This window comes from Haliotis rubra, unplaced genomic scaffold (assembly GCF_003918875.1).
Source record: "Haliotis rubra isolate DU_JTF1 unplaced genomic scaffold, ASM391887v1 Scf225, whole genome shotgun sequence".
NCBI lineage: Eukaryota > Metazoa > Mollusca > Gastropoda > Lepetellida > Haliotidae > Haliotis > Haliotis rubra.
The window spans coordinates 392,988-403,099 of record NW_025766281.1 but is presented as its reverse complement, the minus strand read 5'-3'; the positions used below and the strand labels follow the sequence as shown (position 1 = coordinate 403,099).

At 38.5% G+C, this 10,112-nt stretch overlaps 1 protein-coding gene across 1 annotated transcript in view; it reads left to right on the top strand.

Moving 5' to 3' along the window:
• Window positions 1–369: 369 nt before the first annotated feature.
• The window catches only part of LOC124277648 (unconventional myosin-Ic-like), an 85,371-nt gene continuing 75,628 nt past the window's right edge, over window positions 370–10,112 (top strand). Inside the window, 1 exon segment of the mRNA XM_046713374.1 lies at window positions 370–540. The gene's annotated coding sequence lies outside the window, so the exon portion shown is untranslated.

The window sequence follows — 10,112 nt, the reverse complement described above, 5'->3', positions numbered from 1 at the left end:
TTAATTAAATTTGCACCTCAAGTATTTCACTCGCCTGGGCCCACGTGCACAAAGTGACCTTAGCAATTACAATAATCATAGCTCTCATTCTTTGAAATAATAGAAGTTTATAGTAGTTGTTAGCGGGGAAACATTCTCATACCTTGATATAAACTTAAGTAGTCGTTAGTTCTTAGATCGAACATAATTTTACACAGACTTTCAATTTGCGCAGCTAAGATTGCTTTGTGCAGGTGGGCCTACAGGTTGGTATTTTTAGGTTACTGAGTGTTTAGGGAAATAGCCTGTTTAAATGACATGGTATGTTGTGTTTACACAAAAGTATGGGCGAACAGTTGTTAGAGGGGTGGAAGATTACAGGGTGTCGAGTACGGAAGATTGTGTGTACATTTAGGGTAGACGGATGTGAGACTCCCTGTCTAAAGAGCTCCACTCATACCACAGCGACATGATGTACGCAAGACCTTGCATGTAACCTGCGTCACTGATAAGGCGACGGAGGGTGACTTAGACCTCTCTAGCACGGTAATCCCAGAAAAGGTGAGTGTCTTTTTTTACACCTCTTCGTTGGGTGTATGCCTCCTGGTGAGACGAGATCCTTACATGCATCTACTGTAGGTTGGCTTGTTGGCTGTAAGGACAATCATCATCGCTATGATGTCTGAAATATTGACGATGTGGCGTGAAATATGAACACACTCATTAAAGCCAAGGACATGTCAGATGTGAGATAATGGTAGTATAGAATTGTTTTATGAAATCATTTTGTGCAAGTTCTGATTGGGTGTAGTTAGTGCAGTGTCTGAATGTATAGCTGTGTTGGAAGATCTCACCAGTTACCGGACAATTTTGTGTCTTACCTGGGTCATTCTGTCTGTTTAATTGTTGCTGTTCATTCTGTGGGTTTATCCTGCCTGGCGCTCGGCATTAATGGGTACAACAAGGACTGGTCGTCTCGGAGTCAGTTTAATGTGTCTGAATGGGGTATTCATGCTTCACTGCGGCATGGTATCTCAGTGGGCTAGCAATATAAAACCAGCTTCAGTCTAAGCTAGTACAAGCAGCCGCACATACACACGCATGCACGTCGTCATATGAGCGAAATATTCTCAAGCACGACGTTAAACCCAATTTCACCTCACCTCACCTCTGTGGGTTTAATTGTTGCTGTTCATTCTGTGGGTGTAATTGTTGCTGTTCATTCTGTGGGTGTAATTGCTGCTGTTTATGAATTTATGGCTAGTTGGAAGATCTTGCCTGTTTACCTGTGTCATTCTGTGCATTTAATTGTTGCTGTTTATGAATTTATGGCTAGTTGGGAGATCATGCCTGTTTTCTGGCTAACGTCATGGTTAATTCTGTGGGTAAAGTATCGCAGTGTATGAAAGCATGGTAAGATCAAAGATCACTAGCTTAACAGAAAATGAGGACACTGTTGTTTTAATCATACTTGACCCATCACACTAAAGCGGATTACGTAAACAGTTTTAAGACACTTAAAGATTGCTAACATAGAAACATAAATCATGACCCCAATCACTCACCCACCTTTTCTGTCTACAAGTTTGCATAACCTTAAAACCTTATTCAGTCCAACACGGAAGTGAAAGATATATTAAGACCAGAACGTGCATGCAAAGGGAATATCATTGCTTGCAATATGCATATACACTGCAGTCGCGAGCACATTCATGCAAGGACGTACCGTATTCAGATCAATATAAAAGGTTATTGAGTAGTAAATCTGTTCCTTCAATGTGTGCTAAACTTTATTGTTGGGTGTAACTGTCGCAGTATGTATTTTTTAATAATATTTTTAATATGGTGTAACATTTGGTCAGAGATTATTACACGAATGTGTATGTCGTAATGTTATTCACTGAGCGTCAGAACTGATTTACTCCCATAGAGAATGCATGTTAACATGCATGAAATTGGGCATTCCAGCTAGACACACAAATGAACCTGTATTGAATAACAACAGCTGTATTGTGCCAACATTATGAGCTGTATGATCCCTAGGGAGTTGAGAATGAAAATAGGGTGCACAAACATCTATTGACCAGGGTAATAGAAATACAGCACTCCAATTATAATTATATTCATTTGAACAAAGAAGGGTAATAGAAATACAGCACTTTTGATCATACAGGATATACAGATGATATCAATTTTCCTGGTAAGGCCAGACCAATTTTATTTCTTGTTTTAGAGATCCGCCGGTCGTATTTTTGCAAGAATAAGAAAGAAAAAGAAAACAAAATCCCCGCTCAAAAAATAAAATCCTTATGTTGTTGTTTTTTTGCCAAAAATGTAAACTTACAAGAAAACTTCTTTTAGATTATATTTTGCCCCATATACACTTCATAAATTCCCAAAAGTAAAATACATTTAGTATTTAGAAGGAATATTACTTTGACCGATCATTTTATATTTTTTATTTTTTCCCTCCAGCCTTTAGGTTTTCTGAGGACAAGCAGGTAGCAAAGGTACTGTAAGTAGTCCCCATGGTCCCTAGTATGCTGACCTACCTTCAGTTGTTGGCTCTCTATAGCCCATTTTCACATTGTATTGTCCAAAAATAGTTTTCTACTTTCAAAGATATATGCTACCTAGTTTTAACTTATTTTGTGATATCTAGTAATTGTACTGTCCTTTGTTGACAGGGTTTTATATATTATATGTATGTATTATGAATTTAGAACTAGTTTTAGTCACGATAAGGCTGAGATATTGATGTGACTTTAAATTTTAACTCACTCACTCACTCATTCTGAGGACAAAAATCCATAAAACAAGAACTAAAATTGGTCTGGCCTAACTGGAAATTTACAGTTATGTTGCACCAATTTCCATATCTGTACAGTTTAATCAGCCTGTTTACAGAATGAACCACTTGTATTACTGACCAAAGTGACCTGGGGGGGCGGTGTGGTAGCCTAGTGGTTCAAGCGTTCACTCGTCACGCCGAAGACCCAGGTTCGATTCCCCACATGGATACAATGTGTGAGGCCCATTTCTGGTGTCCCCCGCCGTGATATTGCTGGAATATTGCTAAAAGCGGCGTAAAACTACACTCACTCACTCACTCACTCAAAGTAACCTGGACATGTCTTAGTGTGGTTTGGAGTGAGAAAACAGTAGTTACATTGGAAATTGCCTTTTCCTTCCTGACTGTTTAATATCTTCCCTGATAGGGAGTCAAAGAAACCAGATGGCTTGTACAAATTAAGCCACACAGAAATTCATGTCAGGAATGTTTCAGTTTGAAGATGTTTTAAAAGAATGAGGATTCTGTTACCTTCTGACCAATTAGACCTGAGTTTTCAGCATGTTGAATGATGCCCTTCCGAAGAAGCCTGTAAAGATATAAAGAACGTTGATAACATATATTATTTTGGGAATTTCTCAGTAAAGTAGAGAATCTAGTTGGTTTTTAACCCATTCTCAGAGGCAGCACACAAAGTCAGCAAACTAACCTACTCAGCCACCTTGGCTGCTCTCGTTAACTGACACATTATAACAGGAATACAGTTCCAAGCGGCACTGAATCAAACTCTCACTCACTCACTCACTCACTCACTCACTCACTCACTCACTCTCACTCTCCACCCACCCACCCACCCACCCACCCACCCACCCACCCACTCTCACTCACTCACTCACTCACTCACTCACTCACTCCACTCCTCACCTCACTCACTCACTCACTCACCCACTCACCACTCACTCACTCACTCACTCACCCACCCACCCACATATGAGTGAGAAGTGTCAAATCTTAAGGCACAAATTTAAACAGAAAGTTCTAAGCTCTCATTTTTATGTGTACCTGGAGAGAAATTCCTATCTAACTGACCTTGTTTCTGGTTCATGTGTCTCAGTTTTAACTATAATCTAATGAACTTTGTCTAATCCACACGTTCGTGGGCTCTCAATATTTGACATTGTAACACAAGGCCTGTTTCACTGAGCTATGACAGTTGTAAGTCTATGTTAAAGTTTGGGAGTTACGACTGTCTTAGCGCTAAGGTTGCGGAATGAGCCCAGTCATTTATCACTGGAGGATTGACCAGCGAGTGTCAAAATTGTTGGCATGCCAGACTTGGGGTGTAAGGTTGTGCAGGAGACAACCTAATCATTAAAAAATGTTTGAATAGCTCAATATACCTCTGGTATAAGGCAGTTGTGAATAGCTCAATATACCTCTGGTATAAGGCAGTTGTGAATAGCTTCATATACCGCTGGTATAAGGCAGTTGTGAATAGCTTCATATACCGCTGGTATAAGGCAGTTGTGAATAGCTTCATATACCGCTGGTATAAGGCAGTTGTGAATAGCTTCATATACCGCTGGTATAAGGCAGTTGTGAATAGCTTCATATACCTCTGGTATAAGGCAGTTGTGAATAGCTTCATATACCTCTGGTATAAGGCAGTTGTGAATAGCTTCATATACCGCTGGCAGTTAATGAATAGCTTTGTGAATATACCGCTGGTATAAGGCAGTTGTGAATAGCTCAATATACCTCTGGTATAAGGCAGTTGTGAATAGCTCAATATACCTCTGGTATAAGGCAGTTGTGAATAGCTTCATATACCTCTGGTATAAGGCAGTTGTGAATAGCTTAATATACCTCTGGTATAAGGCAGTTGTGAATAGCTTCATATACCTCTGGTATAAGGCAGTTGTGAATAGCTCAATATACCTCTGGTATAAGGCAGTTGTGAATAGCTTCATATACCTCTGGTATAAGGCAGTTGTGAATAGCTTCATATACCGCTGGTATAAGGCAGTTGTGAATAGCTTCAATATACCGCTGGTATAAGGCAGTTGTGAATAGCTCAATATACCGCTGGTATAAGGCAGTTGTGAATAGCTTAATATACCGCTGGTATAAGGCAGTTGTGAATAGCTTAATATACCTCTGGTATAAGGCGGTTGTGAATAGCAGTTTAATATACCGCTGGTATAAGGCAGTTGTGAATAGCTTCATATACCGCTGGTATAAGGCAGTTGTGAATAGCTCAATATACCGCTGGTATAAGGCAGTTGTGAATAGCTTAATATACCGCTGGTATAAGGCAGTTGTGAATAGCTCAATATACCTCTGGTATAAGGCAGTTGTGAATAGCTTAATATACCTCTGGTATAAGGCAGTTGTGAATAGCTTAATATACCTCTGGTATAAGGCAGTTGTGAATAGCTTAATATACCTCTGGTATAAGGCAGTTGTGAATAGCTTAATATACCGCTGGTATAAGGCAGTTTGTGAATAGCTTAATATACGCTGGTATAAGGCAGTTGTGAATAGCTCAATATAGCCGCTGGTATAAGGCAGTTGTGAATAGCTTCATATACAGTTGTAATAGGGTATAAGGCAGTTGTGAATAGCTTAATATACCTCTGGTAAAGGCAGTTGTGAATAGCTTCATACCTCTGGTATAAGGCAGTTGTGAATAGCTTAATATACCGCTGGTATAAGGCAGTTGTGAATAGCTTCATATACCGCTGGTATAAGGCAGTTGTGAATAGCTTCATATACCTCTGGTATAAGGCAGTTGTGAATAGCTTCATATACCTCTGGTATAAGGCAGTTGTGACTGTTAAAGGAAACCACAAAGCTTGGACTAGTCTCTTAAATGAACACAATTTTCAGAAAACATCTCGAATAGATGTGATCAAAATGAAGTAATCTAGACTTGCCAAATAGTAAGTCTAGTCTGGGCTGTATGACAGATACTAGACTATCAACTAGTCTCTGAAATGAACATATTTTACTGAAAAAAGTTCAAAGTGAAAAAATAAAAAATATAATGAAAAGGCGCCCTGAGACTTTCTTCATTTCCTGAAGATGAGTAAATCTAGACTTGCCACATTTTCTAGACTTGCGTGGCCTTTCTTGGATATATTTGCTTCAGGGTCTGTACGACAGACTAGACAGATACTTACATCAGGGTCTGTATGACAGATGACATAAACCTCTGCACACTTCACTTTTATGGGGTAGTCATATTTCAGAGATTGATATGATAACTCCGGGGTTTTCACAGACTTTGAAAAAAAGAGTCATGGTGACCCACAGTATTTATTTTGGGGAGTCATTTTCAATATTTGGGAGTCATTAAAATTGTAGTGTAATATTTATGTGTGTATATCCAAAAGCAAGAGTTTTGCAAAGATTTTATTGTTTTGTGTTGTATTGTCATTTATATGTTAGACAATAAACAGTATATTTTTCACTGTTCAGTTCATTCATAACAAACTTTATTACACTGAACAAATAATCAGGCTTGTGATTTATTCACTGTAACATACAGTTATTAACATGAATTGAAAGAAATATCTAAATTAATTAAGACCTCAAGAAAACTATCATTGTTTGCTTATCAGATCGATTTTATTGACTCTGAACTGAATTCTGAGAGTCACTCATAAAACTCGCATCAAGCTTGACCCGTATGATAATTTTTTTAGAGTCTGGATAACATCCTTTTTTTTTATTTTAACAGAGAAAAGAGTCAAATCAGTAAAAAATGAGGTTTGAGTGAGACTGCCTTGCTCTGTTGTAAAGTGACAGCACAATGCTTCTCTTGGACAAGATAAGAGAATAAAAACTGTCTTACGCTGTCTCACGTGTTCCGTGCAAGGCTGTAGTGTGTGTCCGATTACCACACAGGATACACGAAATAGTTTCCTATGTCACCAAGCTAATATTGTGTATGATCCAGGTTAGTTATTTCAATATTTACTTATCTAATCCTAACACTCTATTTGACAAAGCTATACTTTGTAAACCAGCTTGGTCTTACTCTTAAACTGAGTTGTGTTCTGCTTACTTCCAAATCAAACAGACTCCTGGTGTAAGGAGCCTGAATGTTTAGGCTACAGCAAGTTAAAGACACGTTTGTCGACAGTATCTGACAAGTGTAAGGTTGGTTGCTTGCTTGCTTGCTTGTCTGGTCGGTTGGTTGGTTGGGTCACACTCAGCAATATTCCAGCTTTATATGGCGGCGGTCTGTAAATAATTGAGTCTGGACCAGACAATCCAGTGATCAACAGCATGAGCAGCAATCTTATAATGCAATTGGGCTACGATGACGTGTATCAATCAAGTCAGCGAGCCTGACCACCTGATCCCGTTAGTCGCCTCTTACGACAAGCATGGGTTACTGAAGATCAATTCTAACCCGGATCTTCACAAGTCACAAGTGTAAGGAATACAGTAAATGAACGGGAAGGGACCGGTAATTTTAGTTCCGTGTAATCTTAGTTCATTACATACATTTTGACTAAGATTTACACAGTAGTGGGAACCAAAAAAACAGTTTATATTATAATTTGTTAAAAGCATGTTCCTTTCAAACAATGTTTGCTGTATATTAAACTGGAATAACAATGTGTTCTAAAATTATGTAATCACTTACTATGTGTCTGATATTTTTTTCCTGTTTTGAAATTTGTCTGAACAATACAACCGTGATGACAGTCTGTACTGAGAACTTTAAGAATAATCTGTGACCTTGACCTGGGCTCTTTGTGTCGTTTTCAGTGGAGTTAAGGATTATTTTATGTAACGTTATGAGTTAGCATTTTAAACCAGACTTATTTTTACAGGACATTGGCTTGGGACTGATGGCTAAAGCTGCCGAATGCATTTTCAGTCGATGCCTTGCTATTGACCATTAACAAATGTAGCAGTTATTCCCGAGTTTGAGGACTAACTCCATCTAGCATATCTGGCATAAGTAGTTCCCCCTAATCTCCCCTCCCCAAACACACACACTTTTCCCTGACATTCTCATGCATAGAACGCTAACACAAACAAGTGCTTTATGGGTCTGTCAGCTCTAAAAACATTTTATAGTTTTACACAAAATTCTGAATTTGACTTTTCTTTTACCTCATTGAAAAGCTGATAGGTGTTATCTTTGCACAAGGAGTGTTGGGTTAGCCTAGTGTTAAAGTGTTCACTTGTCACGCTGAAGACCCGGGTTCGATTCCCCACATGGGTACAATGTGTGAAGCCCATTTCTGGTGTCCCCCACTGTGACATTGCTGGAAATATTGCTAACATAAAACTCACTGACTATCATTGCACAAAAACATATTTTCTAATCATGGATCCTCTGTTGATAAATTTTTAAACGTAAAAACAAAACAGAGCTCTTGTTAAGTATCCAAGCTTCTCTTGTAGCATGTACAGCGGATGAGAAAACTATGTCAAAAATCTGTAAAGCAAGTTGAGAAAAAAGGTGTTGCCCTTTGAGTGGCCTCTGAAACACTCACAAAAGTATATATTCGCCTGATTCTTTCAGAGAATATAGTAAAGGTGTTATGCATGTTCCGATGATTTTCAAAGGCAGGTTGTGATAAAGTGTAACTTGCAAATGGGTGCAGTCTGAGTTATTCAGTAAAGGGTTCGTCAAAGTAAGGAGCGGTTTGACACTAAAAACCAAACTGCATTGGACCATGCAATTTCACATTTGAATTCGTTACAAATATTTATGATGTTCAGGGGACATTTCCTTACTTGTAATCTTTTATATATCATTTCTAAAACAAACTGGAAATGGATCGAAATAAATTTTAAAATATTTTAATGTCTGAAACTTCAGTAAAACCTTTACTTGAACATGATAAACCCCGGAGTGTGATTAGTATCACAGCCTCAGAAAGGCTTGGGGCTTAGTTGTTAAGTGGATGAAAAATGAGATCAGTTGTCAAGATGGATAGAGATGATGTTTCTTTAACTACTGAGTTAATATCTTGGAACAAACTTCATTTGTCCCAGTCTGTGAAATGTCATAAAGTACAGTTTGTCTCAGGTTGTGTGTTTAACTCATGGGTTTTCATTATCTGTCTGCATATTGCGATAACCGACACTAATGATAATTTGTGTACTTTTAGTTTATGAGTTTTGTCATCTTTAGTAATTCTATCTAGTTGAGTAGACTGCATATTTGCTGGACATCTGTCCTTTATGAGGACACAGTTTTCTTATTCTTTATAATGATCAAGGACTTGTGATTTTAAGCAAGTCTCTCTTGGTTATAACTTGCAGAGTTATCTTTTCTTATCTGCTGCTGCTATGGTTTCTCGTAGGTTTTCCTTTCAAACAAAATGGATGAAAGGCCTAGTGGCTTGTCCATTTTGAAAATATCCTGATAAGAAACTTTTTTGTTGGGCCTAGGAACATAAAAATATGTTATCTCAAACAAACTCTCTGTGTTGATAAGATGTCAGTTCTGTTGTAATTTTGTGTCATCTGGTTCATGGTTATCTGACAGTAGAGAAATGAAGCTGGTTAATTGCAGAGGGATGGTTCTGCGACCAGAGAACATGACATGACCCTCGTCACAACACCCTTCCCTCCTCCACCCTATCCTTGTATATATGTTCGATTTTCATTGCCTTTCGATATGACTGGCTACACAAAGTCGGACCATCACCTGTGTTGATGTGAAGGAGGGGACCACACTACCTGAAATATTGATGTTGTAATCATAGATGTTATGATGTCATTACCATGGCAACTCATAGATTTGACAGTCTCCGTTATGAGGGTCGTACAGAACTAATATCATATTTTCCACTCCGCCGATTGTAGTATCAGCTGATGGAGCAGCAGACAAGTAATAATGATAATCATTTGGAGCTCGGGCTTATACTGAATATTGACATAACAAGGTGTGGCTGGAGATGTCTCAAAGCCAGGTTATGATTTCATCATGGCTGATTCAACATCACAATTCTTAACAAACCTGCTCAATCCTGTCCAGCGTGGGGAGTATAGTGAATGAAACTAACAGTGTTTGAATTGTTGCTTTTTACTTTCTTTTCCTGTATGTATTGGTGACAACTGGGACTATTTTCTGTATGTACTGGTGACAACTGGGAATATTTTCTGTACTATTAAGCCAACTTCGAGGCTTGATAATTATATTAATCATTGTGGCACACCAGGGTTAGCCGTGTATTTGAAGCGTTTGCTCGTCACATAAGGCCCAGGTTCAATTCCCCATGGGTACAATGTGTGAAGTCAATTTCTGGTCTCCCCTGCTGTGATATTGCTGGTATATTCCTAAAAGCTGTGTAAAACCATACTCGCT